This window comes from Rhinatrema bivittatum, chromosome 6 (assembly GCF_901001135.1).
Source record: "Rhinatrema bivittatum chromosome 6, aRhiBiv1.1, whole genome shotgun sequence".
NCBI classification, from domain to species: Eukaryota; Metazoa; Chordata; class Amphibia; order Gymnophiona; family Rhinatrematidae; genus Rhinatrema; species Rhinatrema bivittatum.
The window spans coordinates 248874382-248888481 of NC_042620.1; the positions used below are offsets into that span (position 1 = coordinate 248874382).

The 14100-nt window shown below is 46.4% G+C and overlaps 1 protein-coding gene across 7 annotated transcripts in view; it reads right to left on the minus strand.

Moving 5' to 3' along the window:
* Positions 1 to 14100, minus strand: part of LOC115094073 (elastin-like) — a 122466-nt gene that overhangs the window by 24939 nt on the left and 83427 nt on the right. The gene's annotated exons all lie outside the window — the stretch shown is intronic.

A 14100-nucleotide genomic window follows, 5' to 3' on the forward strand; every position in this document is an offset into this window, starting at 1 on the left:
GGCCCCAAACTGAATCAGGGGCCCCCTAAAGGAAATGAACATTATTCGTTTGGTTGGTTTTAAACAAATACATTGGGCCTAGGTCTAGGCCCGAAGGTGGAGCCTCGCCTAGGGCATAGGATGTGGACCCTGCTTTGGCCTGAGCACGATGCCAGGGTCTCAGCAGAGGCATGGGCCAATGCCGGGGCCTTGGGCACGACCCCATAACAAAAGACCCCCATAACTTACCTGATTCGTTGGATATCCGTCAAAGGCAGGCCCTGATGCTGGGGCCTCAGCCCAGGCCAGAGCCTGAGCCCAGCCATACGACATCATGTGGCATTGCCTTACATCAAAATGGCACCGTCCACTGGGGTGAAAACGCTGGAGTTAACTCCGGCATGACCCAGCAGATGCCCGTCATTTGGCATTGAAGAGCCAAAGAAGGAAAACCATAAACTGCGGAGCTCCCAGGCCTGGACACTGAGGCCTAAGGCTTGACCCTGGGCGGAGGGCCAGGCATTGGGACCTGTTCTCCTGGCCGAGGCCCCAGCATCGGGTCAAGGCCTCTGGGTCAGGTCGTGGTGTCGTGCCTGGGTGCAGGCCAAGGCCCCATCATCAGGACCCAGCCTGGGTCTAGGCCAAGATCCTGGCATCAGCCTGGAATTGGGTCCTGCCTAGGCAGATGCCCAGGCATCGAGACTCAGCCTACATAAGTCCAAGGCTTTGACTTTATCGCCACAGTGGATCTCTTTCAGATCAGGGAAGTAGTGGCCGGGAGGTGAGAGGGAGACCTAGTTTTCAATTATTGGCCTTTTTTTTAATGGCTTGATTCGTTATTTTTGACACGAATGAAATGAAATCAAGCAATCCATGAACTGAAATTCATGAAAGAAAACCTCCCAAAAACAAATCAAATAAACGAAAACAATTTTATTTCCCTGTACATCCCTAATAGAGACAGAAAGAAGAATGTTTTACATATTTTTGTATATGTAAAAATTTATTTTTATGTTTCCTTTGTTAACTAAGCTGTTTCATTGTATTAGACTAAGGCATTTTTTCCTGCTTTTTCTGTTTCACTGTAAACCGGCATGATTTGCATTTAATGCAAGAATGTCGGTATATAAAAGTTAAAAATAAATAAATAAATAAATAAAATAAAATATTGATATTTTATGTACATTATACTACACATTTGTCCAATATTTAACAACTGTCTTCTCTTCTGACTCATGATTCAGGGATTGGGTTTAATTGAGGATTCAGTTCCAGAAACCCGCCCTCTGTTCACTCAGGAGCAGTAAGAATAAACTGATATCCTTCTGATTTTGTTTATTATACAGGGTTTCCCAATCCTCTCTTAGCGGCACACCTAACTAGTCGAGTTTTCAGGATATCCACAATGAATATGCATGAGATAGCTTTGCATACCATAAGAACATGCCATACTGGGTCAGACCATAAGAACATGCCATACTGGGTCAGACCAATCTGACTCATGATTCAGGGATTGGGTTTAATTGAGGATTCAGTTCCAGAAACCCGCCCTCTGTTCACTCAGGAGCAGTAAGAATAAACTGATATCCTTCTGATTTTGTTTATTATACAGGGTTTCCCAATCCTCTCTTAGCGGCACACCTAACTAGTCTAGTTTTCAGGATATCCACAATGAATATGCATGAGATAGCTTTGCATACCATAAGAACATGCCATACTGGGTCAGACCAAGGGTCCATCAAGCCCAGCATCCTGTTTCCAACAGTGGCCAATCCAGGTCACAAGAACTTGGCAAGTACCCAAAAACTAAGTCTATCCCATGCTACTGTTGCTAGTATTAGCAGTGGCTATTTTCTAAGTCAACTTAATTAATAGCAGGTAATGGATTTCTCCTCCAATAACTTATCCAATCCTTTTTTAAACACAGCTACTCTAACTACACTAACCACATCCTCTGGCAACAAATTCCAGAGTTTAATTGTGCGTTGAGTGAAAAAGAACTTTCTCCGATTAGTTTTAAATGTGCCACATGCTAACTTCATGGAGTGCCCCCTAGTCTTTCTATTATCCGAAAGAGTAAATAACTGATTCACATTAACCCATTCTAGACCTCTTTTTTTTAAACACCTCTATCATATCCCCCCTCAGCCGTCTCTTCTCCAGGCTGAAACCTAACCTCTTTAGTCTTTCCTCATAGGGGAGCTGTTCCATTGCCTTTATCATTTTAGTCGCCCTTCTCTGTATCTTCTCCATCGCAACTATATCTTTTTTGAGATGCGGCGACCAGAATTATATACAGTATTCAAGGTGCGGTCTCTCCATGGAGCGATACAGAGGCATTATGACATTTTACATTTTATTCACCTTTCCCTTTCTAATAATTCCTAACATTCTGTTTGCTTTTTTGACTGCCGCAGTATACTGAACCGATGATTTCAATGTGTTATCCACTATGACGCCTAGATCTCTTTCTTGGGTGGTAGCAGCTAATATGGAACCTAACATTGTGTAACTATAGCATGGGTTATTTTTCCCTATATGCATCACCTTGCACTTATCCACATTAAATTTCATCTGCCATTTGGATGCCCAATTTTCCAGTCTCAGAAAGTCTTCCTGCAATTTATCACCATCTGCTTGTGATTTAACTACTCTGAACAATTTTGTATCATCTGCAAATTGATTACCTCACTTGTCGTATTTCTTTCCAGATCATTTATAAATATATTGAAAGTATGGGTCCCAATACAGATCCCTGAGGCACTCCACTGCCCACTCCCTTCCACTGAGAAAATTGTCCATTTAATCCTACTCTGTTTCCTGTCTTTTATTTATTTATTTATTTAGCATTTTTATATACCGACTTTCCAATAACAGAATTACTGATCAATTCGGTTTACATTTTAACAGAACAATAACATTGACAAGTAAATGTCTTACAAAGAACAGGTCGATATAACTTGGATAAGTAAATATGGGGTTAACCAGTAAAGATACATTGCCTAATATAGGTATAAGTAAAAGATACAGTGCCTAATGTAGGTTAAATAAACAGTTGCTAATTATAAGGGGAGGCCTAAGTTAAATAAACAGTTGCTAATTATAAGACTAGGTTATGTCTTCGACTGCCATAGATTAAGTGAGTTCTATAGATGATCTAAATAGCTCTCAGGTGGGTAATCATTGGCCGAGATGTTCCACAGGAAGCTGTTATGGGAAAGCTTGGTTGAACAACCAAGTCTTGAGTCTTTTTTTAAATGTAGATGAGCATTGCACTGCTCTGAGTTCTGGTGGGAGAGAGTTCCAGATTTTGGGGCCCGCTGTAGAGAAGGCTCTTTTGCTTAATGCTGACTTCATCGGTAGTGTATGTAGGTTGTTTTTATAGGCTTGTCTTACTGGTCTGGAGGAGGTGTGGAATCGGAGAGGGATTTTGAGCTCGAGTGGTGCCAAGTTGTGTAGAGCCTTGTGGGTTAATGAGAGCACTTTGAATAGTATTCTGAATTTCACGGGTAGCCAGTGTAGGGTTTTCAAAATAGGTGATATGTGGTCTCTTTTATTGGACTTGGTTAAGATCCTTGCTGCTGCGTTTTGCAGCATCTGTAGGGGTTTTATGGCGTTAGCGGGGAGGCCTAGTAGAAGCGAGTTGCAATAATCTATTTTCGTGAGAATGATAGCTTGCAGCACTAAACGGAAATCTTGGAAATGGAGGAGAGGTCTCAACCTTTTCAAAACTTGTAATTTGAAGAATCCATCCTTTACGATATTATTTATGAGAGATCTGTAATTCATTTGATTATCAAGGATAACCCCTAGATTTCTGACTTGTGTGGACATTGTTAATTGAGAAGACAAGATGGTACTGGGATGTGTGTGGGGTTCCGTCTTGGGAGATGAGTAGGTATTCTGTTTTGCTTTGATTTAGAATCAGATTGAGGCTCGTGAGCAAGTTGTTGATGGCTAGTTGGCAAGAGTTCCAGAAGTCCAGGGTTTTTTGGAGAGATTCAGTGATAGGAATCATTATCTGCACATCGTCTGCGTATAAGTAGTGTATGAGATTTAGATTAATGAGGAGCTGGCAGAGTGGTAGAAGGTATATATTGAATAAGGTTGGAGAAAGTGACGAGCCTTGAGGGACTCCTAAGGTGCAGGTGACTGGTTGCGAAACTTCCTTGTTGACCTTGACCTTGTACTGTCTGTTCTGTAAGAATGATTTGCACCATTTGAGGGCCTCATCTCTGATGCCTATGTCTGACAGACGATCTATTAATGTGTTATGATTGACCGTGTCAAATGCCGCCGAGAGATCAAGTAGGATGAGAAGACAAGGGTGTCGGTTTTCCAGGTTTAGTAATATGGAGTCCGTTAGTGAGATAAGTAGAGTTTCCGTGCTTCGTGATTGGCGGAAACCGAACTGAGCTGGAGACAAAATGTTGTTATCGTTTAGGTATTCAGTTAGTTGTTTGTTTACAACACGTTCCATGATTTTTGCGATGAAAGGTAGATTTGCAATTGGGCGAAAATTGGATGGGTTTTCTGGAGAAAGACTAGATTTTTTTAGTAGTGGTTTTACGATTGCCATTTTTAGTGGATCAGGTACTAGCCCTTGGGAGAAGGAGCAGTTGATGATTTGTGCAATGGGTTTGGAGATGGTTTTAGCGCAGGCGATGAGTAGATTGGTGGGTATGGAGTCCTGAGGGTGTGAAGAAGGTTTGAGCTTTTTTAAGATATTTTCAATCTCTAAGGATGAGGTCGGTTCGAATTCCCTAAGGCTAACCTTTTGTGATGGGACAGCAGCTCGAGGTGTAACTGGTGAAGTGTTGATATTATTCTTGGACTGAGTTAGGAGTTTTGGGATCTTATTTTTAAAGTAGGTAGCCAGTTCTTCTGCTTTGCTTGCTGCTTTATCATCTGGTATAGATGTCAAAGCGGGTTTAGTGAGTGATGATACCAAAGAAAAAAGCGCCCTGGGGTCGAAGATGAAGTGGTGAATTTTTTGCGAGTAAAAGTTTCTTTTTGCTGGAGAATGGAAATTCTGTATAGGTGCATCGTGGACTTGAATGCTGTGATGTTGGTAGATGTAGGGTTTTTCCGCCAGTGTTGTTCTTTTTTTCTGAGCTCTTGTTTTAAGGATTTTAGATTTGGTGTGTACCAAGGTTTTCTATTGTCCTTGTTTGCTTGATGAGCTTTGGTGATAGTTGGGCATGTGGTATCGGCCACTTTTTTGGTAATGTTGTTCCAGGACGTGATGGCTGATTCCACGTTTGTAAGGTCTAGTTGGTTGAATTCACCTGATAGGCAATTGCTGAGTGTTTCTTGGCTGCACATTTTCTTGAATTGGATTGAGTTATTCTGCCTTCCTGGGGTTGTAGGTAGGTTTATCTTTAGTATGGTGTTGATCAGCATATGGTCTGACCAAGGAACTGGAATGCATGTAGGGTTAGAGGAATGGGTAATTTCCTGGTTAATGAAAATGAGGTCCAGCGTGTGACCTGCTTTGTGGGTGGGTTCTTTAATTATTTGTTTGAAACCCATGAAGTTTAGTGTGTTTAGGAAGGTTTCACAACTAGAAGAGAGGGGGGATACATCTACATGGAGATTGAAATCCCCCAGGATGATCGCTGGAATGTTGGAGTTGATGTGTTTTACTATATTTTCAATCAAAGGTGAAGGGTCTGTTTCGAGGAATCCTGGGGTGGCGTAAATTAGCCCGATTTGAAGGTGAGAAGATCTGAAAACTGCGAATTCTAGAGAGTGTGAGGATATTGAGGTTTGTAGCGACATTCCCAGTGTTTTTTTTGCTGCAAGAAGAAGACCACCTCCTCTTTTTTTGAGTCTAGGGATAGAGAATATATTGTAAGTTTGGGTGGGGAGTTGGTTGATTGTAGTGATGTCTTCTGGTTTTAACCAGGTTTCTGTAATTGCAAATAGGTCGGTGTTTGTTTCCTGAAGGTAGTCATGTAGAAGGTGAGTTTTCTTAGTCAAAGACTGTGCATTTAGCAGCGATAGGGTAAAAAGTGAGAGGCCTAGTAGTTGGTTTAGAGGCGAGATGATGATAGGAATGAATCTTTTTTGTAAGGGGTGAGGTAAGGCTTGATTTTTTGCAGATGATCTCTTGACATTGTGGATGATTGGGATTGGTGAACCTGCCATGTTTGGTTTTGTGAGGGGGTTGAGGCAGGGATTGCTTTGGTGGTGTGAGCTGTTGGATTTAGAGGTGGTTAGTTTTTGAGCCTGGAGTGTGCATTCAGATAAGAAGACTCTGAGTTAGTGAGATATATCTTTGATTGAGAGAGGAGGATTTGTAGGTGTGGTAGATTGTATTTTGGCGTTGCTCAGTACTTACTGCGGTTGTTCGGCTGATATGCACAGATGGTCCGACCTTAGTTGTGTGGTTACTGTTGCCCTGAGCGGTCTGTGGTGGTCTTCCCTCGGGTCTGCACGAAGGGGCTCACAAAGGGGCCAGCCCCTTTGTCATGCTCCTTCGGCGTGCGACGCAAGGCGTGCGACGCCTAGGCGCTGTGGATGATTTAAAGGGTTCCTGGCCCTGCCGTGATTGGCGGCGCTGCGGGGCTTCTGATTGGCTGTCGGCCCGGAGGAGGGCTGAAGGAGGAGCCGGTGGGGGCCGGGATCAGCGCCTCGTGGTCGGCGCGGAGGTCTGCTGGGGTGAGGGTGCGTTTAAGGGCCTTACCCCGGTGGGTCTCGGCGCCGGCTGCGCAGGCCTCGCACGTCCGGTCCCGCTGAAATCGCCGAGGAGGAGGCTTTAGCGTCGCCGCGGGTGAGTTTAAAGGGCTCCTGGCCCTGCCGTGATTGGCGGCGCTGCGGGGCTTCTGATTGGCTGTCGGCCCGGAGGAGGGCTGAAGGAGGAGCCGGTGGGCCGGGATCAGCGCCTCGTGGTCGGCGCGGAGGTCTGCTGGGGTGAGGGTGCGTTTAAGGGCCTTACCCCGGTGGGTCTCGGCGCCGGCTGCGCAGGCCTCGCACGTCCGGGTCCCGCTGAAATCGCCGAGGAGGAGGCTTTAGCGTCGCCGCGGGTGAGTTTAAAGGGCTCCTGGCCCTGCCGTGATTGGCGGCGCTGCGGGGGCTTCTGATTGGCTGTCGGCCCGGAGGAGGGCTGAAGGAGGGAGCCGGTGGGCCGGGATCAGCGCCTCGTGGTCGGCGCGGAGGTCTGCTGGGGTGAGGGTGCGTTTAAGGGCCTTACCCCGGTGGGGTCTCGGCGCCGGCTGCGCAGGCCTCGCAACGTCCGGTCCCGCTGAAATCGCCGAGGAGGAGGCTTTAGCGTCGCCGCGGGTGAGTTTAAAGGGCTCCTGGCCCTGCCGTGATTGGCGGCGCTGCGGGGCTTCTGATTGGCTGTCGGCCCGGAGGAGGGCTGAAGGAGGAGCCGGTGGGCCGGGATCAGCGCCTCGTGGTCGGCGCGGAGGTCTGCTGGGGTGAGGGTGCGTTTAAGGGCCTTACCCCGGTGGGTCTCGGCGCCGGCTGCGCAGGCCTCGCACGTCCGGTCCCGCTGAAATCGCCGAGGAGGAGGCTTTAGCGTCGCCGCGCGTGAGTTTAAAAGGGCTCCTGGCCCTGCCGTGATTGGCGGCGCTGCGGGGCTTCTGATTGGCTGTCGGCCCGGAGGAGGGCTGAAGGAGGAGCCGGTGGGCCGGGATCAGCGCCTCGTGGTCGGCGCGGAGGTCTGCTGGGGTGAGGGTGCGTTTAAGGGCCTTACCCCGGTGGGTCTCGGCGCCGGCTGCGCAGGCCTCGCACGTCCGGTCCCGCTGAAATCGCCGAGGAGGAGGCTTTAGCGTCGCCGCGGGTGAGTTTAAAGGGCTCCTGGCCCTGCCGTGATTGGCGGCGCTGCGGGGCTTCTGATTGGCTGTCGGCCCGGAGGAGGGCTGAAGGAGGAGCCGGTGGGCCGGGATCAGCGCCTCGTGGTCGGCGCGGAGGTCTGCTGGGGTGAGGGTGCGTTTAAGGGCCTTACCCCGGTGGGGTCTCGGCGCCGGCTGCGCAGGCCTCGCACGTCCGGGTCCCGCTGAAATCGCCGAGGAGGAGGCTTTAGCGTCGCCGCGGGTGAGTTTAAAGGGCTCCTGGCCCTGCCGTGATTGGCGGCGCTGCGGGGCTTCTGATTGGCTGTCGGCCCGGAGGAGGGCTGAAGGAGGAGCCGGTGGGCCGGGATCAGCGCCTCGTGGTCGGCGCGGAGGTCTGCTGGGGTGAGGGTGCGTTTAAGGGCCTTACCCCGGTGGGTCTCGGCGCCGGCTGCGCAGGCCCTCGCACGTCCGGTCCCGCTGAAATCGCCGAGGAGGAGGCTTTAGCGTCGCCGCGGGTGAGTTTAAAGGGCTCCTGGCCCTGCCGTGATTGGCGGCGCTGCGGGGCTTCTGATTGGCTGTCGGCCCGGAGGAGGGCTGAAGGAGGAGCCGGTGGGCCGGGATCAGCGCCTCGTGGTCGGCGCGGAGGTCTGCTGGGGTGAGGGTGCGTTTAAGGGCCTTACCCCGGTGGGTCTCGGCGCCGGCTGCGCAGGCCTCGCACGTCCGGTCCCGCTGAAATCGCCGAGGAGGAGGCTTTAGCGTCGCCGCGGGTGAGTTTAAAGGGCTCCTGGCCCTGCCGTGATTGGCGGCGCTGCGGGGCTTCTGATTGGCTGTCGGCCCGGAGGAGGGCTGAAGGAGGAGCCGGTGGGCCGGGATCAGCGCCTCGTGGTCGGCGCGGAGGTCTGCTGGGGTGAGGGTGCGTTTAAGGGCCTTACCCCGGTGGGTCTCGGCGCCGGCTGCGCAGGCCTCGCACGTCCGGTCCCGCTGAAATCGCCGAGGAGGAGGCTTTAGCGTCGCCGCGGGTGAGTTTAAAGGGCTCCTGGCCCTGCCGTGATTGGCGGCGCTGCGGGGCTTCTGATTGGCTGTCGGCCCGGAGGAGGGCTGAAGGAGGAGCCGGTGGGCCGGGATCAGCGCCTCGTGGTCGGCGCGGAGGTCTGCTGGGGTGAGGGTGCGTTTAAGGGCCTTACCCCGGTGGGTCTCGGCGCCGGCTGCGCAGGCCTCGCACGTCCGGTCCCGCTGAAATCGCCGAGGAGGATTTTTAGCCAGTTTCTAATCCACGAAAGGCCATTGCCAGCTATCTCATGACTTTTTACTTTGCCTAGAAGCCTCTCATGAGGAACTTTGTCAAACGCCTTCTGAAAATCCATATACACCACATCTACCGGTTCACCTTTATCTACATGTTTATTAACTCCTTCAAAAAAGTGAAGCAGATTTGTGAGGCAAGACTTGCCTTGGGTAAAGCCATGCTGCGATGTGGGTCTCCAATATATGCATTTAATATAATAGCATTTAAAAACACTACATTAGCTTCTGGTTCAGAACTGGCTAGTTTTTAAGATATTGTACCTGACCTTGAAGGCCTTGGAAGGTTCCATCCTACAAAGTTGTGGCTGCATGTGCCTGGCTGTAAGAAATCAACTACTTATAGTGCTATGCTATCAGTGAGAGAAATCAAACTGGAGACCATTCACAGGGAAGCTTCTTTCTGCTTTGCACCCTTTCTATGGAACAAGCTTTCATGAGAGTTGCACCTTACAGGTGATTATCTGTGTTTCTGGAAACAGCTAAAGGCATGGTTGTTTCAAACAGCATCTAATAGTTGAAGGCATCTTCATCATTAATGCTTCTGTCTATAGCCTTTGGGTCTGGCTTGGATTAAGATGTAGGTATCTTTATTACTATGGGTTTTCCAAATATTACTTTCCTGAGGTTGCCCCTCAGGAGAAGACCAATTGGAATTTCTTATATAATAGAAAATGTTACCATTCTCTGTGCCGCATCTGCCATTTGGACAATGTAAATCTTTTTTTTTTTTCCTGTGTGCTAACCCATACTTTGGTTGCGAATGTTCTGTGCAACAGTTGCAGAATTATCTGCACCAATTTCTATGGAATTATGCTAGAGGTGGGCTTGGGTTTGTGCCTTTTTAAATTTGGAAGTGCATACTATTGGATCACACTATTGGGTGACCAATGCTAATCATCCATTGAGAAACGGGGTTAGGAAGGGGTTTTAATATGTGGATTTATATGTTTATGTTACTGTTCATACCTGATTCATGTTTTTAATTATAATGAAATGTATCTATTTGATCACAAAGAATAGATATATAATGACTATTACTATTACTAGCATTTTTAAGTGCTTTCTAGACATAGTCAGCACTGTACAGACACACACGTATGCAACACTCTCTGCTCCATGGAGACTTCAGGAGAACCACCAATGTAGCTATGGCTCAAATCTGACGAGCCTTTTTTTTCTTCTATAGCTGAAGTTCCACCAGTGCTTAACAGTATGCAATACACTCCACTAACCAGTTTGATAAAGTCCTCTTGGAAACTGGTACTCCCAGTGAAGGACACAAACAATTGATGGGATTGATGATGAGGATGAGGTTTTTTTTTCAGACAGTTGGCCTAACCCCTTTTGCAAGCCAAGGAACAAAGAGCCTTTTTCCCTTTATATACATGAGGCCGTGGAAAAAGTGTGGGGAGAACAATGGACTGATTAATGTGGAAAGTCAAAACTTCTTTTGGAAGTAACTTAATGCTGTAATACCCTATTATGGAAGAACTGAAAGTAAGGAGAATAAGAAACTAGAGCCTACACTTAACTCACTCTTAGGCTGATGCAATAAAGTGTGTTCAACTGAATGCACAGTTTATCCACATTTGGGCACACCTTTTATGCAGGTCAACATTACTCCCGATGAAGGAAGGAGTTTTACCTGCACAAAATGTGCATTTAAAATATGTGCACAGCTCAGCACTCTCACATGGAAATTCAATGAAAAATGAGAGCATTAAGCATTCCCTCCCAATGCAGGGAGGTGCACTGGCTGAGTGCACAATATCTTATCATTAGAAACTTTGCTATGGTGGCTCGATAGTGTGCTTATGTTTTTAAGACTAACCACAGGCAAATAGCCACCAAGCAAAGATATGCTCCTAAATTGGGATCACAATAAAAGATGTGCCCCTAAGTTAGAAGCATAACATAAGATGTGCTCCTCAATTGGGCACACAGTAAATGATGTGCCCCTAATTGGAAGCACAACCCAAGATGTGCGCCTAAGTTTGAAGCATGGCAAAAGATGTGCTGCTATAGGCACTCTTCCGTTCAACCCCCTCCCCTCCCGAGTTGAAATATGCATTCAGCCTGTGCATGTTGATTTGGTATACGTATATTTTACTCCTGATGCATTAGCATAGCAGTAGCTTACTGCATCGGGAGTTAAATAAAAATGTAACCTGTGCATTGAAATTCAGCACACAAGTCTTAATACATCAGCTTCTATGAGCTGAGGTAACCGCTACCAGAAATTACACCTTACAGATGAGATGTTTTAAGGCTGCTGACTTCAAAGGCTCAAACAATGGTTTCATTAGCTGGGCTAATGAAGAGATCTCATGGAACAGGAGGTTTAGATAACAGTAGGTTTTCATGCTACAATCTTTTCACAAATCAGAGATTTGACCTAGAGATTGACCTCCCCCATGAGGGAGTAGGCTCCTATTCTACTCAAATGTACCCGGACAGATGACATGCCAATGGATCTATGGATCTTGATTGACACCAAGAGAAAAATGGTTTCCACTTAAAATTATATGACTTTCTAGTAGAATGTTTCCTAGCAGAAATCAAGATATCTTCTACCTCCCTAGGTAAATAAAGATCAGCAATCAATGAGTGTTCATCCTCCATTCCCACAGGTTTAGTGACAATAGATTTGAGTGGAACAGCCTGAGTAAAGAGAGAAGGCAAGATCCCCAACTGAATCAGCAATTGCATCTGACAGTTGCAGGAGGTAAGGAAACTTGATCACTGATGTTCTTCTGAATTGTTCTTGAAATTAACTGGAGGGAAAGAAATATGGACAAAAGACCTGCATTTCATTCAACCAGGAAGTTGTCAGGAGTTAATATGTATCTGCTTGAAATACAGAAAAGAACTTCTCAACAGATCGAGGATTGATACACTCCACAGCTCGAACAGGCAGTCTACCACCTGCTGATTCAGAAATCATTTGTGTGATTGGAAAATCCTGCTAAGATGGTTCTCTACCAAGTTGTCAATTCCCAGAAAATATGTTGCCTAAACATGAATTCTGTGATCAATAGACAATTGCCATATTTTGAGTGATTCTCAACATAAGGTCCTAGACCCAATGCCTCCTTGCTTGCAATGCTCACATAGATCATCACTACTTGATTCTCCATATGAATCAGTATCCTTTTTCCCTTCACAAGGTGAATAAATACCTTTAACGCATAGTATATTGCTTTGAGCTCCAAAAGATTGATGTGAAAGAACTGCTCTGCCAAGCCTAGACTTCCTGTATTTGGAAGGCATCAGTATGGGCCCCCTATCCCTTGATGGAAGTATCTGTGATTACTGACAGCTGGGTCGGAAGTGCTGTAGAGGAAAACCTCTCTCAAGAACAGCTGGATCCAGCCACCACTGAAGAGATCCTCATTTCTGATGTCAGCCGAATGTTATGGGAAAGCAGTTGACACAATTGATCCCTCTGAAAATGGAGACCTCATTGGATTCCTCTCATATAAAGTCAAGTCAAATCAGTGGGACCACATGTACTGCCACAGCCATACTGTGTGTGTGTGTATGTATATATATATTCTCTCTCTTTCACACAGAAAGTTTGTGTGCAACAATCTCCCCTCCCCCCCCCCCTTTCCTCACATTACCAGTTAATCCATGGCAATCTCAGGGCAACTGGAAATCAAAGTTCCCAGGTATGCAGAGCTGGTGGAGTTTTATCCTTGTTAGTTTTAATCATTGGGTGTTATTTGATGTGTCTGTTTTGCAATATTTTGGGTGTTTGGAATATTTTTTTTAAATATGAGTTTTTAAGTATTGATGTTATTCTATTTGTCATTTTGAAATATTCGTTTTCAAAATATTGGTTTTACTATTAGTGATTTATATTTCTTGATTTTATTGTTTGGTATTTTGAGGAATGGCAATGTTTCTATTTTTCCATTGTTGCATTATATACAGAGATTTGTTTGTTGTGGTTTCCAGTTCAGTTTTTGTCTGCAGATTTTTATTTTTACTTTAGAATCTTTTTATTCTGTATTTGATGAGGGCCTGTCTGAGTCCTGCCTGTGTGACTGAGGTGAGGTTTTCTGCTAGCATGTAGTTTCTGTATGGGGATCTATAGCAGCCTGGCTTGTTCTGTTTTCCTAATAGGAGGTGTATTGGTGTTAGAGCCTGGTGAAGGGCTGGGTTAAGGCAACATGTGCCCATAGCAGTGGTGTAGCCAGAATTGATTTTTTGGGTGGGCACAAGGTTAACATGGGTGGGCTGTAGGCATGCAGGTCTACTAGTTGCTTTTTTTTACTGATAAATAATGCCAAATTATGCAGCATAGCATTCACATCTACGCCTAAGTATGAGGTTTACTTAATGATACAAACATAATTCACGGTGATTTGTGGTACTTTAGCCTTCTTATTATTACTATTTTATACACGGCTCCTACCTGTCCATAAATTTTGAGAGAGCGGTTGTGTTGCTTATATTTAAATTGCTAACATCTCAAAATATAGATATATATTTTTACCTTTGTTGTCTGATCTTTGTATTTTTCTAATCAGTTGGTCCTGGTCTCTTTTTCCCATTTTTTCCCTTATAGCTCATTTCCTAATTCCTTTTCAGTGTCTTTCTTCTATTACTGTCTTCTTCCCTTCCACACACACACACACACACATACACGCTTTCTCTCACAGACTCCCTCTCACACACTCAAGCTGTCACACTCATATGCTCTCTCCCCCCCCCCCCCCAAGCTCACATTCTCTGCAGACACACATACAAGTTCTCACTTTCTCACCCCTCCCCAGGCTTATATTCTTATGCACACACAGACACACATCCAGGCACCCATTCTCACCCACACACATAAACCCAGACTCCCATTCTCACCCACAAACCCATGCTCCCAGTCTCACCCACACATATTCAAGCTCCCATTCTCATCCATACATATACACATTTAAGGTCCTATTCTCACCCACACATACACACATTCAAGCACCCATTCTTATCCACATATTCAAGCTTCCATTCTCACCCACCCACACAAACCCAGGTTCTC